This window comes from Macaca mulatta, chromosome 4, assembly GCF_049350105.2.
Source record: "Macaca mulatta isolate MMU2019108-1 chromosome 4, T2T-MMU8v2.0, whole genome shotgun sequence".
Classification (NCBI taxonomy): domain Eukaryota; kingdom Metazoa; phylum Chordata; class Mammalia; order Primates; family Cercopithecidae; genus Macaca; species Macaca mulatta.
Window position 1 is genome coordinate 41,015,778 of NC_133409.1, and position 19,236 is coordinate 41,035,013.

General features: G+C 38.1%; 1 protein-coding gene and 1 long non-coding RNA gene across 2 annotated transcripts in view; one reads left to right on the top strand and one right to left on the bottom strand.

The window, feature by feature from the left end:
* PDE7B (phosphodiesterase 7B) overlaps window positions 1–19,236 on the top strand; it is a 333,398-nt gene that overhangs the window by 51,702 nt on the left and 262,460 nt on the right. The gene's annotated exons all lie outside the window — the stretch shown is intronic.
* Window positions 1,107–18,130, bottom strand: LOC114677498 (uncharacterized). Its single transcript, XR_003728815.2, has 4 exons — window positions 17,863–18,130; window positions 17,724–17,780; window positions 16,953–17,063; window positions 1,107–1,886 (listed from the first exon to the last, which is right to left on the bottom strand). It is a non-coding gene; the product is annotated as an uncharacterized LOC114677498 (long non-coding RNA).

A 19,236-nucleotide genomic window follows, 5' to 3' on the forward strand; every position in this document is an offset into this window, starting at 1 on the left:
TTATTAGCCTGATGGCAGCTGTCTGCTTGTTGCTGACTGAGCCTGATTATACATATGAAAACTGGGGATCACCCAGAGATTCTCTCTCCCTAACACATAGCCCACTTTGCTTATGTACTTGCTCTTGCAAATTCCATTACCTTCCATGCCACCACTGCCCCTTGAAAACCCAGAAATACTTACAAGCAACAGATTACCCCAGTCCATCCTTTCTCTGCTTCCAAATGGACATTCTGATTACATTTCTAACCAACTGTCAATCAAGGGGGTCTCAATAAATTTTCTTTCCAACCAGCTCATGGTCTTCTAATAGTATGATATTAACTATAACTATTATATCAAACATGATGTAAAATAACTTTGACATGTGTAGGGACATAGTCTTACTTTTAATCATAGCATCGACAAAACTTTAACGCATTTCTTAACTTGTCTCTCCTTCATGGGACATACAGGGTCTCTGAAGAGGTCCGTGTATACCTGATAAGAGACTGGCCGTTCCTATCCATCCTGCATGAGTAACACAAGATACGACTCACTGCTGTTCATTAACCTCATAGAGTTAATTTACCTTCTGTGGAAGTGAAATTGATTTGCTCTTTGTAAAGCTGAGTGACAGAACTCTTAGGATTCCTGGAAGCCACATTCAGGGCTGGTGCATGGGCATGCAACCTGTGCAGCTGCACAGGGTTCCACACTCAGAAGGGCTCATTCTTGGTTTAACATTTTGCTGTCACCATCTTGAAATCATTAATAACTTCTGAACAAGGGGCCTTGCATTTTTATTTTGCACTAGAATCTGCAAATTATGTGGCCAGTACTGACTACATTATAATATCAATGTAGCAAATGCAGTTGATTGAAAATAAAAGAACTAAAAAATAAACGAAGTGCTGCTAACATATTTGAGAGTTTTTTTCCAAGTAAGATGTTGCATTTAGTAAATATACCTGAATTTTATTTTATTTTTTGGTAAAATAGTCCCGTTTTTTTAGACTGATGTAATTCTTAATGTGTTATGATACATGCACACATGCATACATACATGTGTATATGTGTGTGTATATATATGTATGTGTATATATATATACACACACACACATACGTGGTTGGGCAATGAATACATTTTTAATGGTTGATAAGAAAATTGAGCAGGAGGGAAGTGACAAAAGAGAAACACTAACCAGATGCCAAAGTCTTTTAGTTGTGGCTAAATGCTTAAAACATCCAATACTGTCTCCTTTCACTATAATCATCACATTGCCTCTTTCTCTTTCAGAGAATTCATATTCATATCTTATTTATTTTTGGATTATTGTAATTTATAAAAATATCGCAGATGTGCAATATGTCACCAAAGTTGAGCTTGAACGTGGCCAAACATCTTGGAAGCCTGGTACCTGAATGCCTTCCTAACAATCAGCCGAGCACAGCCCGTCTTGCCATGTTTCTCTTTCTTTCTCTGTGTGGGCGCGAGGGCGTGGGGAGTGGGCCGGCATGACGCTAAACGCACTACGCAAAAGCCAGCATGAATCCCAGGCCTTTTTCTGGACAGAAAGGACTGATTGTGTGGCGAGCAGCTGGAATGCGTGCCGGTCACTTTTGGAGTGGTGTTTGCAGGCATCATTTTGCTGGATTGTTTGAGGAGAAGCAGAAGGACAGAAGGGAGCTCTCCTGCCCTGTGCTGCGGTGGCCCTGTAATTTTCCTCCTCTTCTTTGTTCAAATTATAAAGAAGAGTCCCATACGTTCAGAAAACTTCAGCCCGGTTTTTTCAATTGGACGCTGTTGTTTCAAAAGTACAACCTTCTCTTTCTGGCTGCTTAGAAGTGATGGTTCAGGAAATGTGCCCACAGTGACATGAGTTAGGGAACGCCGCAGAGCAGGCCTATGGTGGAGATTCAGAGGATATTTTAGTCAGGGTGTGTGGGTAAGGCCCATGTTAGGACAGTAAAGAGCTTGAAAAAGAAGGATTTTAGCGAACTTCTTGTATAAATGGTCAGAGAGAAAGATATTTGTAATATCTTAAAGTTTATTTTAAAAGTTTCAGATTCTTTACAAAACAAGCAAAATCTTTACCCACTGAACTACTTATAGATCTGCTGGCTATGATTTTACAAAGTTAGGGAAACTCCAAGCTCTCCCTTTGTCCTGCTGTTTGCTATTTAGCCATTATCCCATCAGTAGAGGTCTCAGTCTTCTGAACAGTCATCATTTTACACCATTTCCAAATGGATATTCTGATAACAGAACTTACAGCTCTTGCCCATCCAATCTCACCTACCAAGAATAGAGATTATAGATGATTATACCATATAAGAGGAAGACGTTAGAAATGTCTTCCCTATTTTGTTATTTTTGTTGGATTTTATTCTTCAAATTAAAGAGAGTCTTGAAGTTCTGGATTATATATAAATTCTCTGCAAGCACTTGCTTGACTAAATGGTATGAACGTACTTATATAGTGTCCTGATGTAATGACTCATACAAATACTTTTCATAGCAGAAACATTTACATTTCTTCTTTTGACTCAAATGATAATGAGATTTTTTTTTTTTTTTTAATCCTCTAGGCTTTTCCCAGGATGTCATTGTGGAAAGGTGGTTAATGAGAAATCATTTGAGCCTAAATGCATTTTTACCTTTCATATTACATAGTTGGTAGGGTAACCAAACTTAACCAGCTAAATTGACCCCTAAATGCTCACCTACCTATTCTTCCCAGCTCATGAAAATCTCTGAAATGACATGGCAAGGTCAGAGGAAAGAAACCGATGAATGCTGGGTACTTGGTGTACTGCAGACTCCGTCTCCTACACCAGGAAATCTCTGCTCAGCAATCATTTGGCCTCCTAGCTACAGCTTTCTGCTGCTGCTTTTTATAAAATTCCTGGAGACCCTGTCTGCACATGCAGGATTTAGGAGCCAGTCAACAATTTAAGAAGACTTGGTAGAGAGATTTTGATGTTCCTTCCACCTGGCTCTTCTTTGAGAATATCTTCCATTTCTGACTCTTCTAGCAGCCCTAAACTCTGACCTCTGTTTCCTTAAACCAGTAAAATTGTGCCTTTCTACTTGGACTCTTCCCCCTGGCACCCCAAAGAAATACAGAGCTTAATTTTCACGGATCAGGCCTCTTCCAGTTTCTGTTTGCTTTGTTTGCTCAGTGGTGCTTTTAGTCAATTATTTGTTTATATTTTATCTAGTTTGTATAGTTGTTATCAGAGGAGAGTTAATCCAATACAAGCTACTCTGCTATGCTCAGGCCTGCAAATCTCAAATTACTATAACTAGTAAGAGAATATTAGAAATGTGCTGGTTAAAAATTGAATATACAACGTTAACCGTTTCTATATGCCTAGAAAAAGCAGTTCGACAACGTAATTTTAATTTACATTTACAACTTAGTACAAGGATATAAAATACAGAATAATATTTCTAAAAATACATGCAATACTCTTATAGATAAAATTATAAAACTTACTGAATAAACAGTTTTGAAAAAGTTTAAAGAAAACCTTAATAAAGAGAGATACAGCCTGCTCTCGGATAGACTTGCTATGAAGAAGATATTTATTCCTCCTATAGGGAGGAAATGGGTAAAAGATTGAAAAGATACGTCGTATCAAAGGAAATAGAAGATGGAACATCTGGAACATTTGGAAGCATGCTCTAACTGAAAATCTCAGGAATGCAAAATTAAGTTCTTAGGAGATATTATTTCATACTTACCAAATTGGTGGAAATTTGAAAATTAGATAATATTTTGTGGAGTATTATGAAGAAACAAAGTTTGTCAACTGCTTTTTTTTTTTTTTTTCCTCTTGAGACGGATTTTTGCTCTTGTCACCCGGGCTGAACTGCAGTGGTGTGATCTTGGCTCTCTGCAACCTATGCCTCCCGGGTTCAAGCAATTCTCCTGCCTCAGCCTCCCGAGTTACTGGGATTACAGGCGTGTGCCACCACGCCCGGCTAATTTTATATATATTTTTAGGACAGACGGGGGTTTCTCCATATAGGTCAGGCTGGTCTTGAACTCCTGACCTCAGGTGATCCACCCACCTCGGCCTCCTAAAGTGCTGGGATTACAGGCGTGAGCCACCACACCCGGCCTATCAACTACTTTTAGGAGTGTAAACTGGTCCAACTTCCTTAGAAACTATTGTCATCACCTATTTTACAATTCAGTAAGTTTACTCCTAGATATTTACCTAGAGAAACATTTACATGTATCTATATAAAAACATTCATAAGAGTATCATTACTGATGTTAAAAAAAAAAACAAAAATGAAACACTAGAAGCAACTCAAATGTCTACCAATAGGGGAAAGGATAAGTACATTGTATTATATTCACACATTAGAGTACAATACCACAGGAAAAATGAATAAAATCCAGCTATATCTCTAACATGGAGGAAACTTGAAAATCTAAGTTTGAAAGAAGGAAGCACAAGTATCCAATTTGTTTCCATTTGCAAAAATTTCAGGCAACATGCAGTAATATGCTGCTTGGGGAATACCTATGTAGGTGGGTCTAGTGAGAAAGAAAAGAAAGGGAATAAGATAAATTTCTGAATGGTCAAAAAAAACACCAGCATCAAGTCGAAAAGTCTGTTGTAGTATGAACGAAATCACGGAGAATTTGCCACAAATTAAGTTTACCTGGTATCTCCAGTACCTAGAAATATTTGCCTTTTTCAATTATTATAAACTAATCTAAACATGATCAAGATAAGTGGATTTTGTTAGTTAAAACATTAAGTTATCAAAGTGAACTTTGGATCTTATGCTGCTCGTGACAGTATTTGAGAATTCAGTTATGTTCCACAAGTTTTATTATAAATGATTTTGTGTTTTGAATTGTTGCAAGGCATATAAAATTGTTGTTAAATTACTGTGAAATTTTAAAAAGAAAAAATATTTCGGAGTGGTCATTTCCTCTGGATAGATGAAGAGGAATGCGAGTGTGTAGAGAAACAGACGGGATCTCACAGGTGTGGTGCTGTCATACCTTCTTTCATGCCCTGAAGATGGGAACATGGGTACTCTCTGATCATTCTTTAAATTGTGCATGAATAGTTATACATTCTTCCTGTAATCCCAGCACTATGGGAGGCCGAGGTGGACGTATCACTTGAGGCCAGGAGTTTGAGACCAGCCTGGCCAATGTGGTGAAACTCCAAAAATTAGCTGGGAGTGGTGGTGGGCGCCTATAATCCCAGCTTCTCCAGAGGCTGAGGTGTGAGAATCGCTTGAACTGGGAAGGTGGAGGTTGCAGTGAGCCAGGATCATGCCACTGCACTCCAGCCTGGGCCACAGAGTGAGACCCTGTCTCCAAAAACAAATAAGTAAATAAATAAATAAATATAAATACATTCTTCTCTTTGTATGATAGTTCATAATAATCACATGTTATTTTTATATTTTTAATTTTATTTTTTATTTCATCAAGTAGAATTTTTAACTGCTTTCTGGAGTTGCTGTGGGAAGATAAAAGTGTGTAGGCAAAAGTGGCTGGGTGATAGGGCGGGGTCCAGACCCCAATGCTAGCGGAGCCAAAAGTGCATTGCAAGGTCAGCAGCCGTAGACTGGGATCCTCGGCAAACGCAGGTGTGTTCTTGGGACTAGCTCTAGGCTGAATAGCTCACATCTAATTCTCTAGCACTATGAGACAGTTAGTCTTGTAACGGCGCCCTCTACTGCTTACATATGCAAGAGACTGTTCCTGTTGCTTGCTACCTAAAATCCTGAGAGGTGTATTGCTTTTGTAGCGTCTATGGGAACAGGTGAAGATATCCAACAAGGACACTCGAAATATAAGTTTGAAATTTAGGAATGATGTCTGACATGCGATATTGATGTTACCAATGTACAGTCATTTGTGAACACAGCTAAGTTCACCAGCAAGGGTGTGAAACTCAAAGAGTATGAACCTCAAAGCTTACCTGCTACAACATCCAAGGGGGATCCAACTCCTCACTTTCCAATACCTGTGCTTAGACGGTATTGGGACAATCTTGGTATCCACAGGTCCCACTCCTCTATAAGCCAGTATTACAACCAGCACTTTAGAACTTGAACTGTCAGTAACACCTAGGTTATACATGTAACTACTCACTAATTGTTTGTTTTTGTTTTGTTTTTTCACTTTTAAAGACTTTCTCTTTTAGAGTGGTTTTGTGTTCACAGCCAAATTAGGAGGAAGATAAAGATACATTCACCATATGCTACTTGCCCCCACACAGGCATAGCCTCCTCCATTAACCACCTCCCCCACCAAAGTTTGTTACAGTTGATGCACCTACAATGACACATCGTTATCATCCTAAGTCCATAGAGTCCCTTAGGGTTCACTTTTGGTGTTGTACATTCTATGAGTTTGGAAAAATGTATAATGATAGTGCCACACAGAGTATTTTCACTGCCCTAAAAATCTTCTGTGCTCCAGTTACTCATCCCTCCCCCAACTCCGGCTCCACCCACTACCTTCACCACCCCCTTCCCCCGCATCTAACCCTTGGCAATTTTTAAACTTTTTTTTATTGCATTATCTCCACACAGCCAAGGAGATTACTTTATGATAATATTAATGAGAATTTCCCCAAGAGTAACCCCATATTCTTAGAAAATACCTGACCATCATGGTGCATAATTAACCTACATTCTGGTCGCAGAAGCATGACTAAGAAGTTTAAAAAACAGATAGGTGGGGCAGTAATTATGCAGCTGATAACACAAAGCTCTACCGTCTGTACATAAATCTTTCGCAGGAGGAAAAATACTTGAAATGGAAGAATTAAAAAGCAAAAACATTTGGCTATAAAAAGGGATTCAGTAATTACAATGAACATCTCATTAAACATAGTCTTTATTTGTAAGAAGGCTGGGAGAGCTCTAATTAACTCATAAGCTGTCCCTATGAATCATTAGCTGTGGCAGGAAAATTCTAGGTGATCCATTAAATCTCCACACCCACTCAGGGAAAAATATAAGCAAACCCTAATTGCCCTGATTTTGGATGGCTGGTGAATTTTCTTCAGTGATCAACTGGATGACTTTGGCCACCACACATCATATATCTCTTCTCCCCGGGGGAAAGTGAAGTCCTCTTTTTCTACAACCAAGAATAGGATTTTCTCAACACTCAACAAATAGTTTATCCATCTTTGAACAAACTTTTAAACCAACATGATATAAACAATTTACAAAAGTTTATGGTAGACTTTAGATGCAAATCCTTGAGTTGACCCAGAAACATTCTGCTGTTTTATTATGTGAGTTTCCGAAGTCTGTGTCTGAATATGATTTTTCACCAGGCTATCTTTGTTTTTGTGTTTGCTGTGTACGAGAAGACACGATCTAATTATTAGGGGTCAGGCACTGTGGACCTATGCAGAAAACCACAAAAGTCCAAATCTGCACCATCCAATATGGTAACTACAAGTCTCTTGTGGATTTTGAGCACTTGCTCTGAAGCTCTGAACTGAGATGTACTGCAAGATTTCAAAGAGCTAGTACAAAAAAGTAAAATATCTCATGAAAAATTGTATAGTATTTTTGACTACTAGAAATATTTAGCCACGGCTGGGCGCAGTGGATCACGCCTGTAATCCCAGCACTCTGGGAGGCCGAGGAGGGCGGATCACGAGGTCAGGAGATCGAGACCATCCTGGCTAACACAGTGAAACCCCGTCTCTACTAAAAAATACAAAAAATTAGCCAGGCGTGGTGGCAGGCACCTGTAGTCCCAGCTACTCGGGAGGCTGAGGCTGGAGGATGGTGTGAACCCGGGAGGCGGAGCTTGCAGTGAGCTGAGATCACGCCACTGCACTCCAGCCTGGGTGACAGAGTAAGACTCCATCTCAAAAAGAAAAAAGAAAAAAAAGAAATATTTAGCTGCTAGAAATTTTTTAATTTCATATGTGCCTTGCATTTGTAGTATACCTAATATTTATATTGAATGGCAGGACAAGTGGCCACTGTGAGCCCAAAGTACACATGGAATATTTTTGAAAAGAAGACAGGAGTTCTAGAGCTATAGACTTTCCCAGCTGGAAGAGACTTCCAAAAGTAAAAGGTGTAAAAGTGCTTATATTTGCCCAACATGGCCCTCACTTTCCACCACACACACGTTAACACACATAAATGTCCATGCATGCAACGATGTGACCAGCATAAGTGAAGAGTTGCTATACGTTCAGAGTTTGGCATCACTGGCAGAATCTCCTACCTAATACAGTTGTGTCTCTGTATCCAGCAGATTCAACCACAGCAAAATGAAAATATTAGAAAAAAATGAAAAATACAACAATAAAAAATACAAATTTAAAAATCAATAGAGGATAAAAACTGTTTACATACATAGCATAGCATTTACCTTTTATTAGGTATTATAAGTAATCTAAAGATGATTTAAAGTATCCAGGAGGATGTGCATAGATTATATGCAAATACTATGCCATTTTATATTAGGGACTTGAGCATCTGCAGATCGTGGTATCTGCAGGGGTTCTGGAACAAATCCTCCGTGGATACCAAGGGACTATATTTCTAAATGTTGCGGATTTAAAGGAAGAATATAACTGAAAGAAGAAACTGAGAGAACAAGCAGGGGAGATCATTGGCAGAATGAATGGAAAAGTGGAGGGCATTCCAGAAAAGGAAAATAAAATTAGCAATAGCTGAGAGGAAAATAATAAGCATGGACTTTAGGAGAATAGTGACAGTTGGGCTATTAGTAACAATAATTAATATCTGAAAATAGCATTTACATAGATTTCATCACAGGCATTATTTTATTTCATCATCGTAGATGCCTATTTTTATCATTCCCATTTTACAGATAAAGAATGAGGCCCAAATTTAAGAAGCTTGCCCAAGATCACACAGTCGGTAGTGCCAGAATTTAGGGGATCAACCATCCTGTCTGCGCTGGGCTGGGGTTTCCAGCACTCAGGACTTCCAGTGCTAGAAATGGGAACATCCTGGGCAAAGCAGGGAACTTGTTCACTCTACACTTGAACCCATATCTTCTGATTTTAAATCCCATTCTCTTTGCATTGATAATAATGACAAACATCTATTGAATACTTTCTGCGTACCAGGAACTTTGTAGTAAGAACTTCACATAATTATCTTTTTAATCTACAAAGCAACTTTATAAATTGAGTATTGATTTTTCACTTCCTCCTACCACCCTACAGAGTCCAGATATAAAAATTTAAGTTTCCCAGATCATCGATAACTTACCCAATGTTGCACAGCTGGTAATGTCTGGATTTGAACTCAGGCCATTCCAGTCCAGGGCCTGTGCTGCTAACCACCATGAAAGATGCCCAGCCTGGTGCTGCCACCTCACCTGCTTGCTAAGGCCCAGGGTTCCTGCGGGAGCTTTCGACCCACTCATTTATTTTTTCATCATGTTAGTATGAAAACACAGCTTGACTGGAATCCAGCGCCCACTACGGCAGGCATTCTTTACTGCATAAGACCTATGCCTCCTGGCTTTGATCTTGCCAGTCTTCCATTTGAAATGACCTCTCATATGAACATTGTACCAATGCCTGTCCCGCCTTTTAGTAGGTACCTTGATTCAAAAAGAGTTCTTAAAAAGTAAAAGAAAAAAGAATTTCCTTTTCATTTAACATGTACTGGCAACAATTGCCAGATAATTTGTCTTTAAAATTAAAACAATTATGCTTTCTTTAATAAAACCCTAGTTTTTTGTTATCACCTTTGATGTAATTTTTAAAAAACTGTTCTTTGAAAGAATATGCATATTGATATATAGCAGAACTTTACACCATTTGAAGCACCAGAACAGATATAAAATGTTACTTCATGTTATCATTTCCAGTATGAGAACGATGAGCTTGTCATTTTCCTAAGACTGTAAATTCTTGAGTAAAAACAACTATGCCACTTTTTTTTTTCTGTAACCCACACATCACTGACATAGTAATTGACATACATTTTCCAGAAATGGATTGATTGGAGTATAGTGTTGAGTGAGTCTAAGATCTCACTGGTCTCACTAGCACAGGGTTGAAGCCAGAGGATTTTATTTGAGTTTCTTATTGTCTGTGGCTTTAAGCCTTGTCACTGCTTCCTCCTCATGCCTCAACCTTCCATAGTCGTGTATTCTAAACAGTGTTGATATGTAATTGCCACTTCAGAAAGAAAAACTGATGTTGGATATTTAAATTATTTACCTTTTCATTGACATATAATTTATATATATTAACATTTGTCCTTTTAAGTTCCTTGAGTTTTGACAAGCATATAAAACTGCATATAGAACACAAGCAGAATCTAGAACGTTGCCATCACTTTAGAAAGTTCCCTGCGCTCATCTTTTGTCAACCCCTCCCCCACCCCACTTCCCAGCACCGATGTGAACTGCTTTCTGTCCCTTTAGATCTGCCTTCCCAAGTCGTGGAATCATACAACAGATAGCTTTTTGGACTGGCTTATTTCCCTTTTTATAATGCTTTTGAGACTTATTCCTGGCCTGACGTGGTGGCTCACGCCTGTAATCCCAGCACTTTGGGAGGCTGAGGTGGGGGGATCACGAGGTCAGGATTTCAAGACCAGCCTGACCAACATAGTGAAACCTCGTCTCCAATAAAAATACAAAAATTAGCCAGGTGTGCTGGCAGGCGCCTGTAATCCCAGCTACTCTGGAGGCTGAGGCAGGAGAATCACTTGAACCCAGGATGTGGAGGTTGTAGTGAGCCAAGATTGCACCACTGCACTCCAGCCTGGGCTACAGAGCAAGAGTCCATCTCAAAAAAAAAAAAAGATTCATTCCTATTGTTGCATTCGTCAGTATTCTTTTTTGTTGTGATGATTATTCTAATGTGTGTATACCAAAATTTAATTGCCTATTCCCCAGTTGACATTTGGAGTTTTGTCTATCACATATAAAGTGGCCAAAACAGCATGTAGGTCTTCGTGTGGATGTATGTTTTCATTTCTCTTGAATAAATTCTTGGGAGTGGAATTGCTGGGTCATAGGGTAGGTGTATGTTTACATTTATATAAAACTGCCAAATTGTTTTCTAAAGTCCTTATAAGACTTTGCATTCTCGCCAGCAACATATGAGACTTCCAGATAATCCACATCTTTGCCAGTATTTGATATTGTCAATCTTTTTAATTTGAGCTGTTCCTGTATGTACGTCTAATAGGTGCATCTTATTGTGGGTTTAATTTGCATTTTCTTGCAAATACTATTAACAGACCTTTTGGGGGGTATAATTTGTATACAGTACAATGTTCTCATGTGTCAGAGTTGGTTTAGTTTTGGCAAGTGCACACCCCTTAGGTAACACACACCACGTCCAGGTATAGACCAGTGCCAGGCCCCCGGAAATCACCCTATGCTCTGTCCAATTTCCTCCATCACAAACAACCGCTGTCACGATTTTTTCCACCATAGATTAGTTTCACCTGTTGAAGAACTTCATACACATAGAATTATACCGAATGTGCGTCTGTCTGTGGGCTGGCTCCTTTACTCAGCCTGATGTCATTCGAAGGTCATCTGAGCTGCAGCCTGGGACTGTTGTGCATTACCTTTCATTGCTAAGTAGCTTCCCTTAGTATGGATGAACCACAATTTGTTTAGCCGTTCTCCTGTTGATAGGCACTTAGTTGTTCTCAGTTGTTGTCTACTATGAATAAAGCTACTGTAAACATTTTTGTACAAGGATTTTTGTGAAGGCATGTTTTATTTCTCTTGAATAAGTAGCGAGGGGCAACACTGCTCAATCATAAAGTAGGTAAATGTTTATCTTTATAAGAAGCCACCAAGCTGTTTTTCCCAGTGACTTTCCCATTTTGCATTTCCACCCACAAAGCATAAGAGTTTCAGTTGCTCCACATGCTTGCCACAATTTGTTCTTTTTTTTAAGCTTAGCCATTCTAATGGGTGTGTGGTGGTTTTAATTTATATTTTTCTGACGACAAATCATGTGTTTATTGCCCATTTGTATTTATTCCTTTATGAACTGTGTCTACTCAAGTCTTTTGCCTTTTTTTTTTTTTTTTTTTTTTTGAGATGGAGTTTTGCTCTGTTGCCCAGGCCGCAGTGCAACAGTGCAATCTCGGCTCACTGCACCCTCTGCCTCCCTGCACCCTCCACCTCCCTGCACCCTCCACCTCCCCGCACCCTCCGCCTCCCTGCACCCTCCACCTCCCTGCACCCTCCGCCTCCCTGCACCCTCCACCTCCCTGAGCCCTCCACCTCCCTGCACCCCCCGCCTCCCTGCACCCTCCACCTCCCTGCACCCTTCACCTCCTGGGTTCGAGTGATTCTCCTGCCTCAGCCTCCTGAGTAGCTGGGATTACAGGTGTGTGCCACCACGCCCAGCTAATTTTTGTATTTTTAGTAGAGATGGGGTTTCAACATGTTGGTCAGGATGGTCTCGATCTCTTGATCCTGTGATCCACCCACCTCAGCCTCTCAAAGTGTTGGGATTACAGGCATGAGCCACCACACCCAGCCTGTTCTGCCCTTTTTTATCGGGTTATCTGTTTATTACTAACTGTAGTTAATTGATTGACTTGTAGTTTTTAAAAATATATTCTACATACAATTTCATTATCAGATATATATTGAGAGTGTTTTCTTCCTATGCATGGCTTGAGAGAAGTATAATATATCTTCATGGTTTATAATATATTTTAATATAATTTATAATACATTTTTAGTGTAATTCATATCTTATAAAGTATCTGATGAGCAGATGTTTTAATTTGGCAGTTTAATTTATCAAAAAATATTTATAGTTTATCCTTTCTGTGTTCTATATAAGAAATCTTTGCTTAACCCAAGGTTGCAGAGATAATCTATATTTCCTTGTTTGTAATTTTCGCTTACATTTAGGTCTACAGTACATAATATTTTGTGTGTGTGTGTATGGTAAGGTGATACTACATTATTATGATGATTGCAGCTTTATAGCAGGTTGTAAGATCAAACAGTTTCCAACATTAGGCTTCTTTTCAAGATTGTTTTGGCTATTGTAAGTCCTTTGCATTTCCATGTGCATCCTAAAATTAATTTGTAGATTTTTACAAAAAGTCTGCAGGGATTTTTTTGACCTTTTCTTACTCTTTGTTTGCATACTTTTTTTTTTTTTCCTTCAAATTTTCCATGTCACTTATTTTTTTCTTCTGTAGTGTCAAGTATGCTCTTAAGCCCTACCAGTGAATTTTTAATGTAGGATATTATATTTTTTTATTCTAAAAGTCTCATGTGGTTGTCTTTTACAGTTTCCAGTTTTCTACTAAGATTTGTTATCTGTTTACCCATTATATTTATTTTGAATCCTTAAATGTGCTGTTAATAGCTATTTTAAAGGCGTCATCTGCTAATTTGAACATTGTCCTTTCAAGTCTGCCTCTATCGATTTGTTGTTGTTGTTATTTAAATTTTTCACTTCCTTTGCACATATAGTAAAATTTTTTGATATGCTGGATGCCATGAATCCTAACTGGAGAATCTGGATTCTGTTGTCTTCCTTTAATAATTGTTGAATTTTGCTCTGGTAGGAAGTTAATTTACTTATGAATCTGAATCAGTTGCTCCTTTTAAGGCCTGCGAATAAGCTTTGCCAGGACATAGTCTGTAGGACTAAAGTGGCCTCCCTCCTAAAGCGTAGTGATTGGAGATCTCAGCTGCATGCCCAAGGTGTCGGTGAGCCCTCTCTACTTTGGTTGGCCAGAACTCTTGTGACTCCTAGCTCTTTGTGGCCCTGGCATCTTCATTTCACTCACAGCTCCCCAACAGATCTACACTGTTGTACCTTGTAGTTTTCCCCTGGACATGAACGAGGAGGTTAATATTTGAACAAGTCTCAAAAGAACCTTCATGCAGATTTCTGGCATTTCTTCTCTATGCAGTTTCTACTTCTCTTCTCTCTGGGTGCCTGGTCCAAAATTCTAGCCTCAAATTCAAAGTGTGTTCCTCCTCAGGTCAGCAAGATCCCTGGGTTCTTCTTTGGCTCCACCTCCCTGGGCCTAGACAGAGAGCTGGGGCAACTGGGGGGCTCTTATCATGTTATTCCTTTCTCCTAGGAACCACAATTCTATTCTGAATGTCTTCCAATATCTGAAACAGTTGCTTCAAATATTTTGTTCAGTTTTGTAATAGTTTATGGCTGGATGAGTTCCTCATTACTGATTATTTTGTCGTGGCTGAGAATGGAAGCTACCCATATTGTTATTTATGAATCTAAAAAAGACATAAGTATACTAGGCCTCAGACATTTTCTTTATCTTTCACATTCGGTATCATCTCTGAAACCAGAATTCCAGTTTTGTTTCTGTACCACTACTAGAATATGTGCAGCTATGAAACAGAGTGAAAGTATTGGCAGTGAAACCCCTATAGGATGCATCCTAAATTTAAAAATATTTGGAATTTCAATTTTATTTAAAGCAAGTTTACTTTTTTATTATAAACAGATAGCTCCTGTGGATGACTTATGCCACAAAGGTGTTTAAGGTGGAAATACAATATCTTATGGCATTTTAAGGCATTCCATTTATGCGTGGACAGGGATTAATTTCAGATTTCTATCATGTTTGAAATATAGTATCTAACATTTTATAATGAACAAAGTGTTTTCCAATCAGATTATCACTATAAGCTGACTAGTAGGTTTTCACATGGGAATTGTTTTGTGTTGTGTTTATTTCCTCTGTGGTATTATGGGAAATGTTTAAAGCTAACTGCCTTATGTATTCATTTTAAAAACTCCCCAAATTATTATTCCTAATAAGGGGAAATAGAAGGTATCAAAATATTATTATATCATTTTTTCAGATCAACTGAGTATGGGAGTTATTCTCCTGGGTAAATGTGTGTTCAGCTTGTGGAAAGAATCGTAAATGTCTTCTCAAAATAAAAGAACTCCTCTGGCTATAATAGGCAGGGAGAACAATCCAAGCCAATCTTTCCACTTTTGCTACCGAATGCCTCCTTTTTTGAAAGTCTTCAGTTTCCATGGAAAAATAAGGGCAGCAGATAATGAACCCTTTGTTCATTTTGACCTAACAAAAGGCCTTTTAGGAGGCTCACCTAAGGAACCAGTCTTCCAGATGTTACCACTGTAACTCTGTGGCTTATTATGACTTCTTGAAGAACTTTGCTAAGAAAAAAGAAATATTTAAGATACTGCCACCCAATAAAACGTTATGAAAAATTTCTACACTTAAGTAATCACGTCCTCACTGTGAATTGCTCTATTAGTCCCTACAACCACATATAGATTTTCTCTCAACATGACGGTAGTACATCCCTACTGTGACTACATAAGCCTCATTAGATTACTTGTGATATGTTTATTACATAGGCGGTCTTTAGGCAAAGCATACTATATTTTTTTATTCCTAGTATTTCAATATGCACTGTATGGGCAGAAGCAGCTCATAATAGAAGACAGTATAAATTCTGACCCTGCCATTTACTAACCAAATGACTTTGCGCAAATTATTTAACCTTTCTATGATTGACTTTATATGTTAAAGGGTTGCACCTGATCCACGAAGGAGTTGCGAAAATTAGAGTAGTTAATACAGGACAGAACAGTGTCCATCACATTGCAAGCACTGAAGAAACTCTGCCTAGTCTGTTGTTATTATTATTATCATTACTACCACTACTGTTTAGAGAACTCTTTAAAATTAGCTCATTTAGCCTTCACAAGAAATATTTAAAGTAAATATTGCTATCCTTATTTTATAAATAAGAAAACCAAACTTAAACCTAGGTCTCCTAACCCTAAAAGGTTATATTCTTGTCTTAATTATCCTAGATAATGTTGAAACATTCAGATTTTTAAAAAAGTGATCATGAGCCTTCACTAATTTTAGCTTAGTCATTTTCTTTAATAATTTTATAAGAATATTTGTAGGGTCATCCAAAAATTTCATTGGCAAAAGAGAATTCAAGATCATAATGCATTTCTATAAATAGGAAATGTGCCTGTATCTGCTTCATATCTTTTCCAATTAGAATACAGAACACATGCATTATAGAATGAGAAAAAGTTTAAATATTTAACACCTCAGCTGGCATATAGCATGTCAAGTCCTCTCCATGCTGCTTTTTCCATCTAAATACATGTATCCTAAATTTCTGATCTGTTAATCTTTTAAGAATTTATTTCTTTGATGCTAGTTTTCAACACCTAGGTATACATGACCCTCCCCATCAATGTGGACAATTTGCTTTTCAAACCATTTGCAGCTCTACCTCCTAAAAGACCAGTCTCTCTAGGACTATTTTTGTGTTACCCATATGATACTGAATGTTTTTCTATTCCTAGAACAAAGTCTCCATGAGTCTAACGATGTTTCAGAAAAAGAGTCACCTAAATGCCAGTAATTACATCAAGTTATCAACCGATAGAAAAATAACCACAGCATATGAAGTTCTCTTGGAATCCTTTTAAGAATCAACTTAGCCTGAGTCTGTGATTTAGGTTCCTTTCCACTTCTTTTAAGAGCTAAGCACAACGTAAGTAGAGGAAAAGTCTTTGAAGTGCAAGCTGGTTGACCATTTCCTGCGCAGGGTACCTAATCCCATTGAAAATGTCTTGGAATTGTCCCTAGCTTCATCAGTAAGTGCTGGGGGATGACGTCACTGTGGGATTTCAACCGAACTTTATGTTCTGATAAACAATGCAGGCTTGGTTGTGGCCACTGGTGAATTCTTTTTCTCTTGGCAGGTGCCAGCAAAGTTCCTTATTCATTTTCAAGCTTTGTTGAAAGAATAACAGAGGGTAAGACATAAAGAGCTTGGGAGTGGTCAGGCCCGGAGGAGGATCGCCTATTAAAGTCAGTGAGTGTAGACGACAATATTTTGGTTTAGTCCCACACTTCGAGTATAAAATAAGGAAATAACTGTCATTTCTTGGATAACAGGCTATTTCCAACTTACCGTCACTTGTCTCCTGTGTCAGTCTTCATCCTAACCATGTGACAGAACGCAGATGGCAAGGGTTATCTTGAATTTAATCCTTTTCTTAGATGAACAGATGTATTCAGGAGGCTGTAGAGTGCAAAAGTGGTGGTAAAAGCCCTTCCAGTGGCAACAATAATGATGAAAGAACCCAACAGGCAGTTTTGTAAGCTTTACCCTGAACAAAAGCCAAGAGAACACTGCTTGTAACCAAACAAGGAATAAAAATAATACTAGAGTTTCTACAAAAATCAGTGCATGGAAATTCCCTGCTTATCAAGCTGTTTCCATTATGAGATGTTCCCCTATATTAAAATTTTCATAGCGTAATACATCCATCATCTGGACATTCTGAAGATATTTATTTTTTTTCAAGGAAAACTACCTAAATAATTCTTTATAAAAACAGGTTTCCATTTTCTTTAAGAAACAAGGCTGATTCACCAATGAAAATAAAGAAATAGAATAGATCTCCTAATTTTTATTCTAATTCCTTCACAGAAAATTAAGCCAGGTACCAAAAAATCACAACTATTGGGTAGGTTGTGAGTGTTTCAAATTTGGAGGAATATTATCAGATCCTAAATTAATACAACCAGAGTTTCTTTCTAACCTGTTCTCCACATCACATCCCTTTCTACTATTAAAAAAATACCGCTTATGCTTTCATCCCAACCTCTAATTTCGAGAATCACCACAACTCCTATCCTTTCCGAAGGCATTCCCAAAACAATGGAGAATAAAACTTACCGGAGCAGACTGAGAACAAGCTGTTGAGAGCTCTCTCCCTCCTTCGATTCAATGTACCTGAAGTGAGCATTAGTATTAGAACTCAATTCATGAGGGTAATTTTTACTGTAGTTATATAAAATAAATCTTGGGGATTTACCTTAGAGATTGCATGAGGTCAGTCTTGCATCCAAGTTGTTACTAACTAACATTGTTTATTCTAACTCCTGTTTCCTTTTGCCCTCCTGTAAACTGCCACCTCAAGATCTCTCAAGCCTTTATTTCCTCACATACAACTCTGGGTAAGGTAAGAGAAAACACAAGCCCAGAGTGGCATTTTTTATGAGTCAGTAAGATACACCCATGTCCCAAATGGCATGGGAATCAGAGAATCATTTTGAGTTCTAGGTTCAGTAGTGAAACTCTGTAGTTTTCTTGGCCCTTACAAAAGCAGGTCACAGCTGCCTGGCTTCCTAATTTGGTTTGATGTACTGTGAATTCCCAAGGGAGTGAGTCACTGTCTTATTCATATGGAAGTACAGGAACCATTCCAAAACAAAAACCACTCTGAGTTTATTTATGATTTTATATGCTCTTTATCGCCCCACTATACAGATGATCCAGAGTTGACTTTCAGCTGTTACTTACCATATTGGATAGGAGATACATGGCATTTTTCATCTTTTGAATTATATGACTTCTTTAATGTGAATATTCCCTGAGATAATATTCCCAGGCACTTGCTTTCTGAATGCTTCACCGAAGATGGATATCTATTATGAAACAATGAATGCAAAATCAATCACACATGGAGAAAATGAAAGTAGTAAAATTAACAACAGAATACCTTAAGAAACAGTCTGTGTTAAGTCAGTGTAATTGCATTATTATACATTACTCTTGTTACCTATTAAGTGCACAAGAACACCATAAATACCTTGCTTTATAGACTTGATGAGGCAGAAAGACGTTCCCTGTGGGTCATCAAATTAAGATGCAGTATGACTTTATGGTTTGTTCCATCTTAGAATTTGGCTGTCTTCTATCTCGCTGTGATTTCCCAGAGCCATCCACTTCAGGCTGTTTGGGCTTCTGCCAGTGGCCATGGCACAGATGCTTTTAATAAAGGGATCCAACCACCTTCTGGAAAACCTCCTCGCTTCACTAGAACTTTCAAGAGATATCAATCCTGTTTTATTAGTGTTTATTTAAAAAAAAAAAAAAGAGAAAGAAACTGAGGTAGCCAACACAATCTATGTAGTCTACTTTATGTCCCTTCTTTTGTCACACAAAATAGAATATTTCTCTTGAAAAAGGCTCATGTAATTCCGTTACTATTGAGTGCCTAATGTATGCCAAACTCTGCACTAGGCATGGAAACACCAAGAAGATGTATGACTTGCCTTAGAGCTATTACACAGATGTAGTATTACTTTATAAAAATATCTGATAACTAAAATTAATCTGTAAGGTATATAGAGATCTTTGTATAAATATCGCATTTCATAGAATATTAAAAATACGTAAAATTGAC